General features: G+C 36.4%; 1 protein-coding gene and 1 long non-coding RNA gene across 12 annotated transcripts in view; both read left to right on the forward strand.

The window, feature by feature from the left end:
- Window positions 1-22979, forward strand: part of nlgn2b (neuroligin 2b) — a 333407-nt gene that overhangs the window by 201253 nt on the left and 109175 nt on the right. For 2 of the 11 annotated variants that reach the window (XM_087268670.1, XM_087268674.1), the window contains exon 2: window positions 13306-13354. The exons of the other annotated variants lie outside the window; for them this stretch is intronic. The gene's annotated coding sequence lies outside the window, so the exon portion shown is untranslated. The remainder of the gene's footprint in view (window positions 1-13305; window positions 13355-22979) is intronic. 11 annotated transcript variants of the gene reach the window in all.
- The window catches only part of LOC147842056 (uncharacterized), a 592784-nt gene that overhangs the window by 6091 nt on the left and 563714 nt on the right, over window positions 1-22979 (forward strand). The window lies entirely within an intron of this gene.

A 22979-nucleotide genomic window follows, 5' to 3' on the forward strand; every position in this document is an offset into this window, starting at 1 on the left:
CATTGTTATCTCAAGCAGCATTTGATTTGTTCAGAAGATTTGATGAGAAACTGAAGTATGAGGTGACGTGACAAAAAATGTTATGCAGATCCGACAAACTGCAAGCTTTGGATGTTTATAAAATCTTCGAAATGCAAATTTTGCCACTGTTTTGTAGCACTGTGTGGATACAGCAGGTATTGTACACACTACTCCTTTAACACCCATTAGTCAACTAGAGTCATATAGTCGGTCCAGCATTCAGATGCATTATTTCATGCTGACTCATGTGTTTTGATGCATTCATTTTCAATTTAAGCCGTAAACATTTAGTTGCATGCATTGTTTTTCATGGCAAGAACCCTAAATGATGTTAAATGAGCGTGTTTTTTTGTGTTTATTGAAATTGTTAAGATAGTATCTGAACCTTTTTACAAACTCACAGATGTGTATAGTACCACAAAAGCAGAAGCAATTTCAGAGAATGAAACAGACGTTTATTCTCTCTTACTGAAATACACACACACATGCTCACACACACAACCCACACAACCAAACAGGACAGTTTGTCCTCATGTGGTGTAAAAAGGTGGGATTGAAACAAATTGGTGTAAAAGGACTTAATAAACTAAAAGGCAGTGCTGTGAATAAGCCATGAGTCACGCAGTCAGCTGTAGGGTAGGCGTTTCAGACCAGACTGACTAATGGAAAACATACAGTTTTATTAACTTAACGTCCTCGCTGAACTCTTTTAGCACATTAGCTAAAATACAAAGGTGAAATTAAAATGGGCAAATTAACAAATATATGAGCCCAAAACCTAATCTGCTCCAAATATCTCTGTGCGTTTTTGCCTTAAAATAAAGGGATGCTGGTTTCCATGGTGAAATATTGATTGTCTGGCCAAACAGAGGTTGAGATGTGTGTGTGAGGGTTTTTCTTTTTTCATCTTTTTGTTTTTCACACCTATCTGTCTTCCTGCTGGGTCGTGTCCTGAGTCTCCTTCATTCATTCATCAATAGCTTCTCCTCCTGCTTCGTTAAAGCCTTCTTTAATGACTTTTATTTGATTATTCATGAGTTTGTTTAGTTGATTGTTTTTTATCATGCTGTGACCTGAGGGGTGCATTTTGGGAAACCAGTCTAAATAGTGCACACAGACTTTCAGTATAATAGAGTACTAGCATACAGTTTACTGCACAGGACGTGTTAAATATTGAAAACATGCAAGATTTTATATTTGTATTTTCTGCAAATAAATGATTTAAAGGGCACCTAGGTTACCCCTTTTTCAGATTTAATATAAGTGTTTTGCGTCTCTAGAATGTGTATGTAAAGTTTCAGCTCAAAACACCCATCAGATTTTTCATTATACCTTTTACAAGATCCTGTTTTATACATTTTTCCACCAGGGGGTCGTTTTGTCGTACTGCGCCTTTAAGGCGAGTCCTCCCCACCTACTGTTTCTACGTGCCTTCCTGCGTGCCTTAATCTCTTCCCTTAGCTGCGTCAGACAACAGACAGACTTAACAGATTCTCATGTAGCATTTGTGAGAAATACTACAGTGAGAACTTTACCAATGAGTATTTGTTGTGCAGTTGTATTGATGAGTCACACGCAATTTCGTTACAAAGTTCACGCTCGCACACACACACACAGATACACTCGCACGCACATATATATTTATATATATATGCTGAAGACTTCAAGGACAACACATACTCTTAATCAGGGTGTTTGTGGGGTCTTAAAAAGTCTTAAAATGTCTTACGTTTCAAAAACTTAAATTCACTGAATTTTCGTCTTGTAGATCTTAAATAATTTTGAACAGGGCTTTATTTTCCACACTGACCAACGCTCATCAATACAACGCTGTAAAACCTTAAATAAAAGTCGAATTTATTAAATCAATTGTTTAAAGTCTATTGATGCAACCATAGTTTGCTTGTTTCTACACATTATTTTAAAAATGTGGCTAAGAAATAACAAAGTTATATTTTTTTGGAGGGGACTATTAAAAAATAGTTTCCACTGACCGTTAGAAAAAGATGCTAAGGGTTTAACGCTGTGTACTGTAAGTCTTAAATTTTAGTCATAAGGGTCTTGATTGAAAAGGTCTGAAAAAGTATTACATTTGACTTGACCCTGTTAATACACTTCATTGAACTTGTACACATAGACATCACCTATATGCTATACAGTTGAAGTCAGAATTTTTAGCCCATTATCTGACCTCAACTGTATAACTGCTGGTTAGTTATGTTTATATAATACCTTTAACTTTTAAAACCTATTAGTTACTAGTTAGGTAAAGTTATTAGTAACTAGTAAATTTAGGGTAACTAATAACCTTAACTTTTCTGATTTTGACTGTAATGCAGTAATGTGCACCTTCTGTAAAGCTGCTTTGAAACAGTAATTGTGAAAAGCGAAATACAAATAAACTTGAATTGAATTGAATATACACTAGAGCTGCACAATTAATCGAAAAAAGATCGCAATCTTGATTCGACCCCCTAGACAATCTTAATCAAGCATTTCTACGGTTCTGCCAATCATATTTTAATGTTCAGGAGAGAAGCAAAGGCGGCTGCACTAGTCTTTTCATTGTTTCACATACATTGTTCAGGGACATGGACACCTCCAAATGATGTTGTAAGAGTCACATACTGTATTTATAAGGTATAATTCACCTAAAAATGTCATTTCTTTCTTCATATAATGCTGTATTCGCGGCCGGGAAATCACACGTGACATGAGGGAGGGCGTCTACTTTAGTGAACAGAACCTGCATAGGCTGTGGATAACAGGTAATAAAGTTGTAAATAATATTAATTTCATGGCACAGAGTGATCGTTTGGGTGCCGCGCGTAAAGTAAAGTAAGTAAAGTAACAGCACTTAGCAGTAAAAACGAAACCGAAAGCGAGCACATAATTTAAATAATCATATAGCATTTGATGTTTTTTCTTTCATAGCGTGAGTTGTGCATAAAAATAAATATTTATAAATAATCTCCCACCACATCCCAAAGGCACTCTATTTGATTGAGATCTGGGCTCTGTGGAGGCCATTTAAGTACAGTGAACTCATTGTCAAGTCCAAAGGTACTAATGGGCCCAATGTGTGATAGGAAAATCCCCACACCATTACACCACCACCACCAGCCTGAATCGTTAATACAAGGCAGGATGGATCCATGCTTTCAATGTTGTTGACGCTAAATTCTGACCCTACCATCCGAATGTCACAGCAGATATCAAGACTCATCAGACCAGGCATCATTTTTCCAGTCTTTAATTGCCCAATTTTGGTGAGCCTGTGCAAATTGTAGCCTCAGTTTCCTGTTCTTAGTTGACAGGAGTGGCACCCGGTGTGGTCTTCTGCTGCTATAGCCCATCTGCCTCAAGTTTAGAGATGGTCTTCTGCATACCTCAGTTGTAACGGGTTATTTGAGTTACTGTTGCCTTTCTAACAACTCAAACCAATCTGGCCATTCTCCTCTGACCTCTGGCATCAACAAGGCATTTGTGCCCACTGAACTGCTACTTACTGGATATTTTCTCTTTTTCAGACCATTTTCTATAAACACTGATATGGTTCTGTGTGAAAATCTCAGTAGATCAGCAGTTTCTGAAAAACTCAGACCAGCTCGTCTGGCACCAACAACCATGCCACTTTCAAAGTCACTTAAATCACCTTTCTTCCCCATTCTGATGCTCGATTTGAACTGGAGCAGATTGACTTGACCATGTCTACATGATTTAATACATCTGAGTTTCTGCCATGTGATTGGTTTATTAGAAATATGCGTTAACAAGCAGTTAGACAGGTGTACCTAATAAAGTGGCCAGGGAGTGTAGTCACAAAAGGTATTAATGTCATAATGTGTATCATAGTCACATTGTATCGTGCATTGTTTTGAACTGTACATTTTATTGCGCATACAGGTTTAACAAATGCACACTTATAAACATCCTCTTCCATACTGGCCAATCCGTGAACAGTTAAAAAGAAAAAGCTCACTAAAACAGATTAAAAAAGTATTGATTTGAGTGAATCGATTATAGCATAAATACTTGGCTAAATGCTGCAGTTCATCATGTTTTCAACTCTATTATATTTTTTCTCTTTAAAAAAAAACCTTCACTGTTTGTGTGCCAAATCATGCCTCTGATTAAGTTTGATAGTTTGATATATAAAAAAGCTGTATTTTAGTGAATGTAGCTTTCCAGGCTAGCTGCAAAGTAGCTTCCCTGATGCTGGCTTACAGTAATATCCAGCATGGGATAATTCAACTTTATTTTAATGATATTCTTTATTAATCTATTCCTAGTTAATCCACTCCAAAACCGTAATACCCCGACTGAGGGAAGTCTGGAATGATTTGCGGCTAAATCTATTCTTAGCTGATCTGTTCTTGACAGCGCCATTGGAGCTGGAGGTTAAGCTGTCCGTGAGAACAATCATTTTAGAATGGGAGTTCATGTTTCTGTGTTAATTTCAGGGTGACCCCATAATTACTCTAAGACATTGCACTGTCATCATCTGTGAGTTCAGAGCCTTCAATTCCCTCTGTTCAGTTTTTGGAAAGTATGCGAGAGTATTTTTGTGTGCGCGAGACGGAGCTATTCATAGGGGTCCGACTGAGCTGTGTGATAACACTAAACTGTTTCCGTACATCTTAAATAACAAGAGAGCACGTTTTTTTGGCCACTACAAGATAAGCGGAGATGGAAAAAGCTGTATTGGAAACCGCATACTACCATACTGCTCATGCTACAGTATCTCTGCAGTACATGTATTATTTAAGCTTTGCATACTTTGTGAATTCATAAATGACCTACATTTCAAAGAAGTGAAAAATGCAGAGTGCACGCTGTATCCCACAATGCAATGCAGACAACATTACCTTAGATTTTATGCTACTAAATGAAATGAGGTGATTATATAAAGATTGCAACTTTATTTATTTACTTTGGAATGGTGTTTTTTTTTTATGTCAATTTGAAGTAGAGCAAAAGTGGAATTGTTTTTGAAATGGCTGTATTTCATTCTGTAACTAAAATGATCTGATCAATGCTAAATTGGACCACACCATTTTGTTTGGTTTCTGGCTCAAATTCAAAATTGTTATTATTAGCGGCACCGGTGGCTGTTTGGTGAATTACAGCCAGCAGTTTATTGTTTGTGCTTGTAAAGTTTATGCCGTTAAAAACAAACAACAAGCTGTTTTTTTTTTCTTTGCCTATAGCTTCCATACAAAGATGCAAAATTAATTCATGTGCAAAACTAGAATATCGCATGCGATTAAAGCATTGTTTCCATCCAGCGAGTCAAAGAGAACAAAATCGTCACTTCCTGATAAACTGGCATCACATATAAAAAGTAAAAACGGAATTTACTGAGGTAGGAGTAGCTGCGTGAATCTTTTCTATATTTAATATATTCAAAGGACAATGCCGGCATGCAATGAACGCATGGTGACGTTTGAAGGCGTAAAGCCGCCTTTCCACTGCACACGACATTTGGACATGACTATCGGAATACGCCCCCTTGTGGCATTCGGACAAAATTTTCAGTTCTGACGTGCACCATGGCAAGAAGCTGTTCTCGCAGTGTTCGAAATAAAAGAGTGCAAAAGCAAGAGCCATTATTCTCTGTGCCTTCACCATGGTTGAATGAATGAATAATTACTAGAAACTCAAAATAATGGAGGGAATGTGGAGACAACATAAAAATATATATATATTTTTATTACTTACATTTATGAATAGAAATGTTTATATATATATATATATATATATATATATATATTGACTGCTGATAATAAAGGAGCGCCCTTTCTCCGTTCTGGTATTTAATCTGTTTGTAGGGAAAATAATAATAATAAGGGAAATAATTACCCTGTTTGTAGGGATTTTTTTTAAATTACTATAGTTTATGACAGAAAGATTCTCATTTTGCCATCTTTTTCTAATCTAGGGCTTTTTAAACCAGTAGGCATCTTAATGTAATGTCCATGACGTAATTTATGCACTTGATACATGCAATAGTTTTATATTAGTTTATATTGGTTACGTGGTGGGTATTGCACTCTCTCTCTCTCTCTCTCTCTCATTAACATGCTTAAACACTTGTGCTACATGACAATATAAAAGCTTTTTTAGTCCTCGTGTATGAGATTTAAGATTTGCGACTCTGCTGAAGTCTGTTCTGAAATGAAAGCGCCAGACTTGACGTCATTAGCTATGGTTTTCAATGATGCAAACTCGTATTGACAGGTGAAAATCCGATCTACCTGCTTACACTGCAGACATGAGGGCACATATATCCGATACAGAAAAAAAAATTGGAATTGTCACTTCAACCATGTAGTGTACTGTAAATGCAGCCTTAGTCACTTTCTTGAAATGTTTTTTGTTGTTGTTGTTTTGTACAATAAAAGGTGTCGTACCTTAGATCAAGAACCTATAATGAAATTCTGAGCCTTCAATCACTTTTAAAAATTGTAAATAATGAGGTACATGCACTTGTTTATTAACAGACATTTTAACAGTGTTCATATTTTTTTTTTTTTGCCTAAAGAAAATGTTTTGAACCTTGAAGCAGAATCTACTTAACCAAGCTCATGCATTTAAAGCAGCAGATGACAAAACATCAGTGTAGATGCTAATATAGTTATTATAGTTATTGATCCTGCTGTGAACAGGCCTTTGGTGTGTAGTTAGTTACTTCCCTTCGCTGCTGTTGGAACTGTCATATTTGTGTGTTCGGTTTCCTTGAGAATTGCACTCCTTGTTTCCTTACGTTATGTTTGGACATATGTTTGGGTGCTTTTTTCTGAACACGGCGTTCCCATGTTGACATGACAGCTAACACTGCACAAATAATCCCATGTGTCTTCCAGAGTGTTCTAAGCTCATTTAACCGCCGACAAACCCTGGTGGAAGGGCCGAGCCTGACAGTCTGGCCAGAAGTCATGTCTACAGTGCCAGTGGCGGGACGTCAGGGTCTCATGGTGGCCCATTTGTTCAAATGCCACCGCTTCGATGTGCCTTTTCACACTTGGCTCTGACCATTGGTCCGGCTGAACGCACCCCCGCGTCTGTCCAGAGGGCCGTTACTCCATCAAACAGCCCTTCTTTCTGCCGTGACAGCAGGACAGAAGGTGCTGTGGGCACTCGCTGCTGACACAAAGTTAGATGAGGCTGTGGGCACCGTGTGCACAGATGGACCTGGCCCAGATCAGCGCCGTTCACGCCGAGATTCCCAGCACAGATGAATTAATGCCAGATATCACATTCATGCGAAAGGAATGGCTCATTGTTTAAAAAAACAGGCTCCGGAACAATCCATATGTGATAGGGATTGCATGTGTGTTCATTGCTGCGCTTAAAGGCATTTAGACCCCTGCTTCGCCAGACAGGAGCCAGGCTGTGTTATTGGCTGCTAATGTACAGGCCATAAGAGCTTCACGTCTTTATTACAGATCACATCTCAAACCTTTAATACTGCACCTCAAGGCTTTTCACTTTCCATTTAGAAAGACCACAGTGATGTTTAGCTCAGAGACTAAAGTTTGTGAGAGGTTGTGGGTACAATATTGGCTTTGCTGATAGTGATGAGAATTGGGAAATTTGATGGAAAACAGAAGGTATGATAATCCTTTAAAAAAAAAAATTAGCTTACTGTTTGTCTGGTTGACACTCAAATTTAGTAGGTGGATGTGTTTCATATTAAAGTTGGCATGAAACGGATCTTAAAATGTCTTTTTTTCCCTTTATTGTGACGTTTATCAATTTAATAAAAATAAAATGAGAAATAAATGTAGGATGGTGCATGGTTTTGTCCATTGGGAACTGATTAAATCTTTGGAAGATGGGCATTGTTACCAGAATGGAGGAATATTGGCGAATAGACAAAAGCAATGCAGAAACGAGACATGCACTGATAGCTTCCCCTGAAGGCATTCTATGTAACCAGAAAATTTGTTTCAAGGGGTGCAGGGATGATTATGGAATTTGATTAAAGACTATGAGGGAAAATAAATTTTTACAATATAAAAAAGTGCACAGAAACATTGTTTATAACAAGCACTACTATTTACATATTAATATAATTAGAGTACATTTGAATATCACGATTGACTTTATCTCTGCTTGTTACGCATTCCTTCATTTTCTTTTCGGCTTAGTCCCTTTATTAATCTGGGGTCGCCATAGCAGAATGAACTGCCAACTTATCCAGCACGTTTTTACACAGCGGATGCCCTTCCAGCCACAACCCATCTCTGGGAAACATCCATACACACTCATTCACACTCATACACTATGGACAATTCAGCCTACCCAATTCACCTGTACTGCATGTCTTTGGACTGTGGTGAAAACCAGAGCACCCAGAGGAAACCCAAGCAAACGTAGGGAGAACATGCAAACTCCACATAGAAACACCAACTGGCCCAGCCGAGAATCGAACCAGCGACCTTCTTGCTGTGAGGCAATCAGGTAGTGACTCTGGAGTTTGGCATCTCACAAAACTGATAGACTTCTAAGGAAGCATAACAATTTATTCATGTACAGCAAAAAAGAAAGAGCTTTGGTGATTACTGAAGGTATATTTGCTAACCACAATTAGGGCTGGGTTTCCCAGAGATAGGTTGCGGCTGGATGGGTATCCGCTGCGTAAAAACACCCTGGATAAGTTGGCGGTTCATTCCGCTTTGGCGACCCCAGATTGATAAAGGGACTAAGCCGACAAGAAAAATGAATGAATGTATTAGGACTGGGCGATTTGGCCTAAATTCAAAATCTTGATTAATTGAAAATTTTTACTTGATTACGATTAACGAACAATTCTTTTATTCATTTATTTATTTATTTAAGGCTGCGTGAAGGCTGTGCCAGACCATACGCTGTGCTCGAGGCAGAAGTGTAAACAGTGTGGTCACGTGACTCCACATGCGGTAGGGAAGGTAATTAGATAAATTAACCTGAAATATTTTGATTGATTATACAGTAGGTTCTGAATGTCGATTTTGATTACTTTTCTAAATAATTACCCTAAGTACAAAATGAACTTCTTGCTAGAAATGCCATCAAAATTGGAATAGTGTGGTCAAAAGCATGCAACTGAGCTTTCAGACACCATCTTTTATTTATTCAATTATTCTTTCATTTTCTTTTCAGCTTAGTCCCTTTATTAATTGGGGTTCAACACAGTGGAATGAACCCCAAACTCCACGCAGAAATGTCAACTGATTTTAAAAAATTTAAAGAAATTAGATTGCTCAGTTAATTAACTGGTTCCGCAGTGGTGCACTATTTAAAATTAATAAGTAAATTCAAAAACCTTCATTCAGTTTACCTAATGACTCAACCACCCATCATTTATTTCAACAGTGACAACCAGAACTACTATATATATTTATTTATTTAAATGATTGCACTACATGTAAAAGCGCAGCTTGAGTAGTTCTGGGAAGTAGTCTCTTGACTCTTAATTCAAACGAAGAGCAAATAAATAAATAAATAAACACTAATTCAACAAGTTCATGGAAATGCACCAGACTTCACATCATCTGAACTGAATAACCCTGAACCTCAATACCCATTAGCTTGTTAGTTCATGATGAATGTATCTGACGAGGTGTGCTGACGGATCGACTCATGTCATAACAGCTAATGGAGCGTTTCACTATTAAGGAATCTACATGTAGCTAAAAAAGCACTTTCCATCTTCGCCCCATGTCACTAATTGGCACTTGACTGTCCCGCTGCAGTTGTCAGAATCGTGCTGTTCCCTCCGGGGTATTGTTTGCTTTAGTTGATGCCAGAGCCTCGGCAGGAGATTGTGGATGATGTACGGCGGCGGCTGAAGGCTCGGGGCAGGCAGTCACACCTGGAGCTGATAGTAACCCATTTCGACTGATGGAGAAGGTTGGAGCCGTTACAGGAGCACGTAGAGAAGCGCTGCTAAATCGTGAAGGCTTGGACAGCGGTTGTTATCCGAGGCTGTTTGTTGATGACAGAGGTCAGGCCTGGTTTGGTTTTTACAGCTGCTATGTGAATAATCTTTGGATAATGCATTGAAAAGATAAATGGTTCTTTAAACTTTGACAGTGTTAGAAAATTCATCAGAGAGTACACAGATTATGACGTTTTACGTTGAAAATCACAAGTAGGGGCCTGTCTCAGTTAAATGATTTAAAAAATTCAAAGTGGAGACTAGTGGTCTGTGAATGTGGGGAATTATTCCACAGAGATTTTGGTCCATATTGATATGATAGCATTATGCTGTTGCTGCAGAATTGTCAGCTGCATATCCGTGATGTTACATGGTCAGCAACAATACTCAAGTAGGCTGTGGCATTGACATGATGCTCAATTGGTACTAATGGGCCCAAAGTGTGCCAAGAAAATATCCCTCACATCATTACACCACCACCAGCAGCCTAAACCATTGATACAAGGCAGATGGAATTCATGCTTTCATGTTGTTGACGTCAAATTCTGATCCTACCATCTAAATGTCACAGCAGAAATCAAGACTTATAAGGCCAGGCATCCTTTTTCTAATCTTCTATTGTCCAATTTGGTGAGCCTATGCAAATTGTAGCCTTAGTTTCCTGTTCTTAGCTGACAGGTTTGGAACCCGGTGTGGTCTTCTGCTGCTGTAGCCCATCCGCCTCAAGTTCAGAGATGCTCTTCTGAATACCTCGGTTGTAACGGGTTATTTGAGTTAATGTTGCCTTTCTATCAACTCGAACGAGTCTGGCCATTATCCCCTGACCTCTGGCATCAACAAGGCATTTGCGCCCACAGAACTGCCACTTACTGGATTTTTTATTCCATACCATTCTATGTAAGAGATAGTTGTGTGTGGAAATCCCAGTATATCAGCAGTTTCTGAAATACTCAGACCAGCCCGTCTGGCACCAACAACCATGCTTCCCTACTCTGATGCTCAGTTTGAACTGCAGCAGATCATCTTGACCATGTCTACATGCCTAAATGCATTGAGTTGCTGCCATGCAATAGGCTGATTAGAAATGTGCGATAACAAGCAGTTGGAGAGTTGTACCTAATAAAGTGAGCCGTTAAGTGTATATTGGGCAAATGTGAACAGAAATTCCTGTATATTTGTTTGATAAAAATGTTGGAGTTTGACCATCAAAATTTGACGCTAAGGTGCCACACAGTTTTCAATTTAAATGCGCTACTTTTCAATTGTTTTTCTATATAAACATAGACTTGATGGACATGTGTTCATGTTTTGCATCTTTTTCTGTGCCTCGCACATGAGTGCAGTGTTTTAAGACTCTATTAAGTTAAATGTATTTCAGCTTGATCAATGTCAGTTTCAAAGCACTGTACCAATCAAAAGAACTCGGATGCATGGTACGCATTATGGGTTTCTGTTTACATTAGCAAGATAGCATAGCAACCTTTAAATTTGACGTTAAAGTCTGAGTAAAATGGAAGTTGCTGAAATTTTTATTTCAGGATGTTGTTGTACTTCCAACTAAAACCATTTTTTAACGGTAAGAGGGTGTTTGGTTAAGAATATAGTGGCTGGAGCGTTCAAACTGACGTCAACCACCACTTCAAATGCAGTAGCAAATGGTCAGGCTTCGATCGAAGATTAACAGAACTAGTGGATAGGCATGGGATGATAACCGGATTCAAGGTTTACCATGGTTTGGAACAGTCAAGGTTTTAAAAGCGCCGTAGTTTTCTGTTATACCGTTCCTAAGCTACACTCTACACTCTACACAAAATTATACCTTTTAGGGTACAAACGGCCCGTCACTGGGGTGGTACCCTAAAGGGTATAATTTTGTACCACTATTTAAAGGTACAAAATTGTACCTTCTACATTTGTATTATTTAAGGGACAATTTTGTACCTCCAAGGAACAAAATTGTAGACACTGAAGGTTAAAAAATGTACCTTATTATATAGCATTTTCAGGGTACTGACCCAGGCATTTTGCTGCATGCAGAGTTCTTTGTAAACAGCAAGCATACTCGACCACCTCATAATAGAACTCCACTAACGTCTCAGCAAGCCAAATTTTTTAAAGATACAGCAGCAACACGTGAATGATGATGTTGCCACTCTGCATGGTCCTTATTCTAAATCTCATTTAGTGTCTTAAACAATTAGCTATGCAAAGATCAGTATTTATGTTTTTAATGATTAAAATTAGATTTAATTATACATACATATTATTTTTGAGGAAAAATTTAATTTGAAAACATAAAAAAAATGTAATTATAAAAATATTTAATTCAATCAATTTATTAACTTTATATTTTTTAATTATGTATTTTAGTATTAATGTTTAGTATTAATATATTTAAATTAGTGTTATATAGTGTTTTGATTTCATGAGCAGTGGGTACAGTGGGTTCCCATAGGGGAACAAAATATATAATTGTACCTTTAAAGGTGCCAAATTGGTACTTTAGGATACAATTTTGTACCCAAATGCTCTAAAGGTACAAAAATTTTCCTTTCTAAATCTAAAGATTTGTACCTTTATAGGCAATTTGTGTACAAAATTGTACCCTAAGGACCAATTTAGGACCGTAAAAGTTCAAGTTATATGTTTTGTTCCCTCTAGGAACAAATTTGTACCCCTGACTGTACCTTTTTTTTTTTTTTTTTTGAAAACATTTTTGTTTAGTTTTTTTATCATGTTTTTCACCTATTTTATTTAGTTATTTTAGGGCAACAGCAGAAAAGGAACCTCTACCTATAAAGCTACTGGTCCAAAATATTTTAAATGTTTCTTAAAATAAAACATATTGTGTTCAATGAGGGAAAGTTTTTTTTTTTACTCAGATATAAAAAAAGGACTTATTTTGGAGCAGAAATCACATCAGTACTAATCACAATACCATAATACCATGAAACCTTTATTTTTATCCAAGGTTATCATACCGTCAGATTCTTATACAAACCCATGCCTAATAGTGGATTATTTGTTCACCTAAAGAACAACAATGTGCGCTAGCAGAGTAATGAATAAATTTATTATTGATTAATATTATTAAATGATAAGTTATTAAATAATACATTTTGACTCCAAATGAACTTAAATGAGGTGAAGAATTAGCTTTTTTATAAACCATTTTTAAAACCCACGTCTTGTGTTTTTAGATGCTAAAAGTTTTCTGTGTGAATGGCCTCTAAGTGACATGTGATTTACTGTGATTTTAGTATTGCCGATTTACTTTGGCAGATTGTATTAGTAGTTTGAAATAATTTAAATGTTTAGATTTTTTTATTTTATTTATTTATTTATTTATTTTTTTGTAGTTGTGGTTTATTCTGCTGTTATGACCCCTCAGCAGGGATTAATCCAAAGGTAAGTGAGTGAGATTTTTTGTGTCCCTTTTACTTATATTGGAATTTTTTTTGTTCTCTATTTTTATCCCAGTATTGTTTATCATAAAGGCTTTTATGATTTTTTATAACTTTTTGTGGTTAAAAAGCAAATCAATTAGCTTCGTTAATACATAAATTACAATGCATCATTATGAGGAACATGGGTCAAAGATGGAAACTTTACAATATAAAAAAATTACTAGTGTAAGAATTATAATTCTTGATTTTTTTTAAACCCCAGTTTAAAGTTGTGAATATTGATCATGATTTACTTAATGAAACAATCATTTATATGGTATAGCAAAACATCTTGTCTGGAATATTTAGAACAACAATCATTTGATTATGTATTAAACAAGTCAATTTAATGATACAGCTCTGAATGTTATTGATTTGTCAATTAAAATGTTTATACTGTACTTTGCCAAGCCCTATGTTTTACTCATTAGTCAACAAGAGGTTTTTAATCCTCTAAAATATATCAAATTTAGCATGATCGCCTGCTCTTCCATAAATTTTATTAAGTACAGGTCAGAATGAATATGTTGTTTCATTTTTAAACAAATACATCTGCTATGCGGATTAATGATAGAACATTAATCACCCATTATTCTTAAGAAAGAATCTTCACAAATCTTACCCTATTAGTAATGTTAGCCTTAGCGAGGACGGGTTTCATCCTGAAGTTCAATACTTGGCAAATAGAACTAAAAGAGCATTATGATGTCATGAGAGAAGAATTATTTGGGAAAGAGATGGATGAATCTCTATATCTCATTGCCCTGGATTAGCGACGTCGCCCTTTGTGCCAGTTCAGGGTCACTTTCATATCGACTGAGCAAATGCTAAAATTCTGCTTGCAATTCAAATCATCTGTACGTGCCCTCGCAGGTTTTTATCGAACTCACCTCACCATTAATCTCCTGAATCTGCTGAACGGAAATGGATTGGAGCCCAAAATGAAGCTCAATGGGAAATGCAATGGACATTGAATCTTGAGACTTTGGGATAGGTAGACCATTGTATGGCATGTCTTTTTTATCAATGAGCGCTTTATTGGCAGGTCTGGTAGAGCTATTTTTCCACTCTCACGCCAGACTAGGCCGATAGCCTTGTAGCTTTAGCAGCAAGGCCAAAATCATGCTGCGTTTATGAACGTTGTACATTATACATGTTAGAAATTGATTGATGAAACATGTCACAAAGGCTGTTAACTTTGTAGTACTGAAGTTGCGTTGAGTTTTCGCTTTCATATTGCAACAGCAGCAAAGCGACTGTTTTTAAATAGAAGTTGAGCGCAAACTCTCACACAGTGCATTACGAATTAAAAGATACATGAAGAAAGTGCAAACACCATCAACAAAATGTCTTTCACATAGTGAAAGCACACTCAGCCCTAAATTTAATAGAGCAGTGTTGTTGTAGCATGCCCAGCAATGAAATGCAGCATTGAGCTGTTATCCATTTTTGTACTCTGGATTTTTTTGGGCGGGACTAAATCATGACTGGATGATGCAATTAAGCCACCCAGCATGGCCCTTCCCCATAATAGTACTCATTAGCTGAGAGGAATATTTGTTCAGTTCCTAGCAAACAATAAATAGAGGTGGAAGCTTTCTTATGAGTGGGAAAGTTCATCCATTCAAAACATACAAACTCCACACAGAAATGCCAACTCACCCAGCCGAGGCTCAAACCAGTGACCTTCTTGCAGTGAGGCGATGGTGCTGCCCACTGCGCCTCCATGATGCCCATTCAAGAGTCATTCATTTTCTTTCAACTTAGTCCCTTTATTAATCAGGGGTCGCAACAGCAGAATGAACCGCCAACTTATCCAGCATATGTTTTACACAGTGGATGCCCTTCCAGCTTCAACCCTGTACTGGGAAACTATTTTAAGATTACAATAACAAATTTTTCTTTTTATCACTTAAATTTAACTTGGTGGTTAATAACACATTTGTCTGTGGTGTGAGTAACTCAAAACACACATATAAGTGTGTATGACTTGGCAGAGAATTTAAAGGGCACCAATGATGCTAAATCAACTTTTGGAAGCTGTTTAAACAAAACTGTGTAGGTATTGTGTGTCCACTGACATATTTGAGTAATATAAACACAACAAGTCTCTTTTTTTTCTTGATGTTAAAATACTCCTACTTAACAATAGGCATCCCACTAAAGTGATTTACAGGTGCGTATTAACATGTTTCCATAGTAACATATATATAATACGTCCACAGAATAGGATTTGCAAAGAAACTGGGATCAAAAGATCTGTTCCACCCCTCTGATCAAGTTTAAAACCTTTTTAAAACATGTGCATGTATGTGTGTGTGTACTGCTTACTTTGTAACATGTGTGTGTAACTCATCATTTCAGAAAGGCTTGAATAGGCTTGAATATTTGTTTTAATAATTCCTAAATGATGTTTAACAGTGCAAGGAAATTTTCACAGTATGTCTGATAATATTTTTTCTTCTGGAAAAAGTCTTATTTGTTTTATTTCTGCTAGAATAAAATCAGCTTTTGATTGTTAAAAACATTTTAAGGACAAAATTATTAGCCCCTTTAAGCTATATATTTTCTCCGATAGTCTACAGAACAAACTATCATTACTTGCCTAATTACCCAAACCTTAGTTAACCTAATTAACCTGGTTAAGCCTTTAAATGCCACTTTAAGCTGTATAGAAGTGTCTTGATAAATATTGAGTAAAATATTTTTACTGTCATCATGGCAAAGATAAAATAAATCAGTTATCAGAGATGAGTTATAAAAACTATTATGTTTAAAAATGTGTCGAAAAAATTTTTGTTAAACAGAATTTGGGGGAAAAATAAACAGGGGGAATAATAATTCAGGGGGATAATAATTCTGACTTAAACTCTACAACAAATAAACTTACTAGGTATATTTGACTAATGAGCTGGATTTCGAATTCATCTGTGTCTGTCTCTGTCACTGACTTCTGTTTATCTGACGTAACGCAGGAGAAGCACACACAAATGTGAAAACAGTGGGCGGGGACAACCTGCTCATTTGCATTCAAAGGCAAAAGCTACAAAAAAAGCTTTGCTCTGAGCCCAAAATGGTCATATCCTGCATTGTATAATAAGTAATCTGATAGGTATTTGGACCTGAAACTTTACAAACACATTCTTGATACACTAAAGACTGAAGTCTTGTAAAATGGGTAAAATAGGAGCTCTTTTAGATGAAACACTGCAGGTCCTCAACCCCCAGCTGGCCTTATTTGGCTAAAGATATCCGGTGGGCCTAGGAAAGTCCTAACAAGGGCCAATCAAGCCCCAGAAGTGACCATGGACAACAGCCCTGGCACTCAAACACACTCGCTTTAGGCTCGACAGCAGAAACACAGCTTGGCACTGTATTTCCTCCAAATGCACAGAAAATGAATTCAGCTTGAAACTAGTGAGGCATCCATCAATGCAAAGCAAAAGAGGGTCCGTACAGTGTGTTGTTTTACTCACAGACTTCTTGCTGCCCCTGAGGGCCTAACCTAAGCCCACACGCTGCTAATCAACAAGGGCCATGCGTGGGCTTCTTACACTCAAACACACACATATGCACGAGCGCTAAGAAATCGTCTGTGAGTGATTTATGAACTGACCATATCCAGTTTTATCAATAAGGCTTTCCCTCCGAGAAATTGTGCGCGTGTGTGTGTGTAAATGTGTGTGTTTTGGATGACCGATTGCATATAAGGAGCCCTCACAGCATTAGGAAGCTCCCTTGTGTCCTTACAGGAAATGAAATATGTGCATGTCTTAACCAATCGATGAGGGGGATTTTAGTTGTTGTTTTGCTGGGATGAACAACAGTGAGTGAAACGTCAAAACATTTCGATGCTGCCATAACAATGCATGGCTCAATTGATGAGCTCTCATTTGAAGAGGTTTCAAGAGGGGAACTGGAAGTATTGTCCAGGGGTCTGATAATGAGGGACTGTGAGGAGCTTTGGATAGTTTTGACAGTTATGAGGCATGCATTTTCTGTTTCATAAAGAATTCTGTTTCATTTGTTCATTTATTTGTTCATTTATATAATTATTACTACAAATCCATAAAAAAAACTCTAGGTTTAGCATTGTTTGACTAGTTTTTTTTTTTTTTTTTTTTTTGTGTTTAAAGGTATTTTATTTGATGACTCTTTTGTTTAATAAAGTTTAATTTGGTTTAAATAAAAAAGTACTACAATGTAATTTTTTTATTTTTAATTATTTATTCATTCATTTTCTTGTTGGCTTAGTCCCTTTAATTAATTAATTAATCCGGGGTCGCCACAGCGGAATGAACGCCAACTTATCCAGCACGTTTTTACACTGCAGATGCTCTTCCAGCCGCAACCCATCCCTGGAAAACATCCACACATGCTCATACACTACGGACAATTTAGTCTACCCAATTCACCTGCATAGTTTGTACTCAAAATATTTTATTTTATTTTATTTTTTATTGGTTATTTTATTTTATTTTATTTTATTGACAGAATGTCACAGTTTGTCCAATAATGTTTGTTCTTTATTTTAAAAAACTTCCACAACAAGCTACATTCAAAATCTCACACGTTGTTTTTAATTATCTTTAAATCTTATAATTACAAATATAATCAAATATCTGCCATGTTAATAATACTAATATGATCAGAAAAGTACTACATTCATTCATTTTCTTTTCGATTTAGTCCCTTTATTAATCTGGAGTCACCACAGCGGAATGAACCGCCAACTTATCCAGCACATTTTTATGCAGTGGATGCTCTTCCAGCTGCAACCCATCTCTGGGAAACATCCACACACACTCATTCACACTCATGCACTACGGACAATTTAGCTCACCCAATTCTCCTGTACCGCATGTCTTTGGACTTTGGGGGAAACCGGACCACCCGGAGGAAACCCACGCGAACACAGGGAGAACATGCAAACTCCACACAGAAACGCCAACTGACCCAGTCGAGGCTTGAACCAGCGACCTTCTTGCTGTTAGGCGACAACACTACCTACAACGCAACTGCGTCACCTTTATTTTATTTTATTTCATTGTCAGAATTGCACAGTTTGTCCAAAAATGATTGTTCTTTATTTTGTTCTTTATTCTATTAAAATTCCACAACAAGCTATTTTCAAAATCTCACAGATAGTTTTTAATTATCTTTAAATACTACAATTATAAATATAATCAAATCTCTGTCATGCGACTAATACTAATATGATCAGAGAAGGGTTTTTTATCATCATTTATACCTTGAGTATATCACGTCACACTGCTGTCTCTTTCTGACATGTCACATCAATTGCCCGTGAGCACAATTTGACATACCATTTAATATCTGAAGGGTGCATTTTGTCCTGTCAGAGATCTTGATCACATGACTAGGAGACATTTTCACCAGCTTACAGAGCGTATATATCATAACAAGGGCCTGATCTTGATGAGCTCGGAAACCTTTTACCTAGGGAGCTGAGAGAGCATGCTGTCTTTTTCTTGCTGTCTTCATACGCTCTTGATTTATTACCACACGCTGGCGGTGATGTAACATCACCTCAGCAGGTTGGACGTGTGTTTGTGTGCCTGTGTATTTGAAGGTGGGGGGTCAACAGAAAACTGCATATTTATGAAGTTCAATTGCCACCCCACCAGGCGAGGGTGAATCTTTGGCCTTAATTGTGTCTCATTAATATTGATAGGTTAGGATATTTTTGTATATATTTAGCCACATACCCATCTATGCAAAAACAGGATCTATTTAAAGGGGTTTTATGTAGAAAATCTTGTTTTAGCGAAACCAGTGGATGTATATGGAACTGCAGCCTAGCTTGCTAGCCTAATTTCCAATTTTTTTCCAATAAATTCCGATTTGCACAACTTTTGCAATATTTTCGAAATGTTAATATGAGTTAACAATGTTTCTGTAAACTGATTTTATGCAATCAAAAAAAAAAAAAAAAAAAATATATATATATATATATATATATATATATATATATATATATATATATATATATATAATTTTTATAATAAGTCATGACAGTGGATCTTCATTCATTCATTTCATTCTCCCTTTATTAATCGGTCTTTGGACTTGTGGGGGAAAGCGGAGTGCCCAGAGGAAACACCAACTGACCCAGCCAAGGCTCGAACAAGCAACTTTCTTGCTGTGAGGCGATTGTGCTACCCACTGGGCCACCGCATCGCCCACAGTGGATGTTGATAGGTTTATATGTATTGTCTAAGTACATTTAATCAGAGTTGACATATTATCCAAGCATTATGGGTTAAGGAACAACCCATTATTCTTGTAAGTGACACACTAATACTGTATATAAGGGTTAATAGTTTGCAATCACACAGAGAAACTGTGGATTAAAATTGTCCATATTAACTGATCAAGATTTTTTGAGCTTCTTCTATCACTGCTGGTTCTTGCCAGATGAAGTCAGTTTTTACACATAAATGCATCGCCATATCATTAAAGAATGATCATGTGACTTTTATGCACGCAATGTGACAGTGGTGGATAAAGTACACAAGTTATGCACTTGAGTAAAAGTACAGATACCCTAATAAAAGATTACTTCAGTAGAAGGATGAAGTTCTCCTTTTCAATATTGCCTGAGTGAAAGTGAAACAGGTATTTGATTTTGTATTCATTTAAGTAATAAAAGTAAAAGTGCTTACTGATGAAGGCTTATTTTAGTGGTGTAACGAATCCAAAATCTCACGGTTCGGATCACACTACTTTTTTGAGTCACGGATGGGACCATTTTAGGATCAGCAAAAAAGAAGACAAATGTCATTTGCTTTCCATTTATACAAAAATATTACTACAAAAACCATTGGTTTGAACAAAACAAAACTTAGAACCTGTAATTTTAATAAAAATAAAAATCAAGAAAGAACCAGCTAAAAAAAAAAAGAAAATATTCAAATATGAAAAAACTATCTTTGCTATTGCTGATAATGCTTAAAATAGAAATCATGTACAAAATATCATATTTATTTTCAATTAATGATCAACAATTCACACATAAAACTTCATGTTTCATTAAAGGTGGATAATTTTTGTAAACCCATTCACTGACATAATTTTGATGGTTGTTTGTCACCACCCATTAGTTACACAATATAATTCCTACAACATTCACAAGCATCAAGTTCCATTAAACAGTGATTTTAATCTTTACTATAAACATCCATGTTTATATCTAAACTATAAACTGTTATTCTAGTACTTCTGTGGTATTTGACTGTTTGTAATAGCTGAAAAAGTGTAAAAACTAAATCTCAATCAAACACAGATTTGAAGGATTAATAAGCATATGCAAATCATTATTATTCATCATTTATGTTGCGCGGTTTTGAATTGAGATCACAATATTTTAATGTTTAATTGTGCAGCATTATACTGAATGCATTAATGCTGACTAAATAAACAGCGACAGAAAACCCCTTTAATTAACAGCCTAAAACGCATTTAGGTCCCACCACAACTTTTTCCGTCATCATTATTTTACAGGGAAGCCAAAATGGCTAAATAAATGATAACACATGATTTCAATGACACGGGAGCCGATCTCTCTGCAATTGTTATGTTGGATTAACATATGAATTTAAAAAAGTTATCAATCCGTGGGTCACGTGCGTTCCAAACTTTAGGTTGTGATCTGTAAGGATCATGGATCAACCGTGATCCATTACACCCCTACCTAATTTGCAAGAAAAATGAATCTGTCACTTTGTCATGCTATTTATAATTATTCCAATAATTCAAGTGAAAACATTCACGTTGAACCTCATTCTGATCAGTTTGTCAAATTAGTTAATTGTTTACTTGAAGACCCATTCTGAATGGATCATTTGAATCAGTGAATCATTTACTGAAGACACAGGTTGTATCCCAAATGACACTTATACACAATGCATTTATACACTAATACACTCAATCATGCTAAGTGTGAGTTTTGTGTCTGTCCAACTGGAATTTCAACACTTCTTTACTAATTGGAAATTCAAACCATTTCCCAGTCGACCTTTAACAGTTGCCAAATTAGTGAAATACAATAAATAAAGCCAGCAATGAATAAAGTTTTACTGTTGAATAAATAAACCATTCAGTACATGAACTGAAATTTAGGTAATTAATCTGCACTTTTTATTTCAGTGTAAATGCACTACTTACATTATACAAAAATACATATAGTCTATACGTATATGTTTGTGATTTGGAACACACAATCTCTCTGAATGGATCGTTTGAACCAGTAAGTTGTTGATTTAGTTGATAAAGTCAAGATTCTTAAAAATTGTACTTACATATTGTAGTGAAGTAAAAATACTTAGTTCCGTCCACCACATTGTGGCAATGCAGAAAGCTGTTCCATTGCAGTCTTATAAAATATTCAATCAAATGTAAATCAGCCAGCCTGATCTCACGAGAAAACGTAAGTATTTTACGTTTTGCCAGTTTAGTGGCGAATTCGTACGAGTTCAGTCGTACGAAATGGTATGATTTTAAAAAGGAGGCGTGGCACCTGACTCCACCCCTAACCCCAACCGTCATTGGGGGATAAGCAAATCGTACTAAATTGTACGAATTAGATCGTACGAATTCATACGAATTAGCCACTAAATGAAAAAGTTACGAATTGCCGTGAGATTGTGTTGAATCAGCACACTCTACCTGATAAGATTGATGCTGTGACCAAATTTCTTTAAATGACAAGCACCAAAGATTGTTCACACTCAATAATTTATTAAATAAATCACAAGAGAAGAGAAAAAAATAAACATTTTGGCTGTATGCCTTCGTCAGACAAGTTTTCCTCAATATTCCTTGTTCAAACTGCCCGAAAGAATATCTTGTGCAAGCTTTAAAAACTTAGTTTTTTTAGGTTAATGGAAACACAGTCACTGTTGTGATTGTTTGATATAAAGAGTAACTGAGACACAACAAGATGTTTTTTTGCATCACTAATCAGCATGTTAAGAGAATGGAAGAAAATGCAGACATTAAAATATTGTATTTGAGTGAGCTCCATAGAGGAAATTAGCTTTGAAATGACATGTGTTGACCAAATTTCCTTTTTGTTTTTGGTTGACTAACCCTTTAACCCAGGGTTGCTCTGGGGGAATTGGATTGGAAGTCTCTTGTTTTCAGAGCAATAAAAGGTGGCATTAGCACTGACATTGATATTGCAACAAACATTAACAGAGTATATTTTATGCAAATTAGTGACGATTACCAATAGGATTGGAGACAGTGAATCATCTTTTGAAGCAGTTCGAACTGCTAGGAACCAACAGTACATCAACTTTCTGGCTGTTAGTTTCTTGGATGAATGAGACAGTTAAGTGGATGCTTACAGAACACTAATGCTTACATCAATGCTTTTACATCTTGCTTTTCAGGGTTTTCTGTGGTGTTGGTGACATTTGGTGTCTAATGTCTGCATTTGCAAGTGTTTTGGGCTGAAGTCAGTGTAACTTGTCTCAGGTTTCTACTGTATGTTGTCATTCAAATAGTCTTGTCTATGCCAGGCTCAGTGGAAAAGCATGGCTTTGGAGACTGTAAAAACATAC

The sequence above is a fragment of the Danio rerio genome, chromosome 10, assembly GCF_052040795.2.
Source record: "Danio rerio strain M-AB ecotype USA chromosome 10, GRCz13ab, whole genome shotgun sequence".
NCBI classification, from domain to species: domain Eukaryota; kingdom Metazoa; phylum Chordata; class Actinopteri; order Cypriniformes; family Danionidae; genus Danio; species Danio rerio.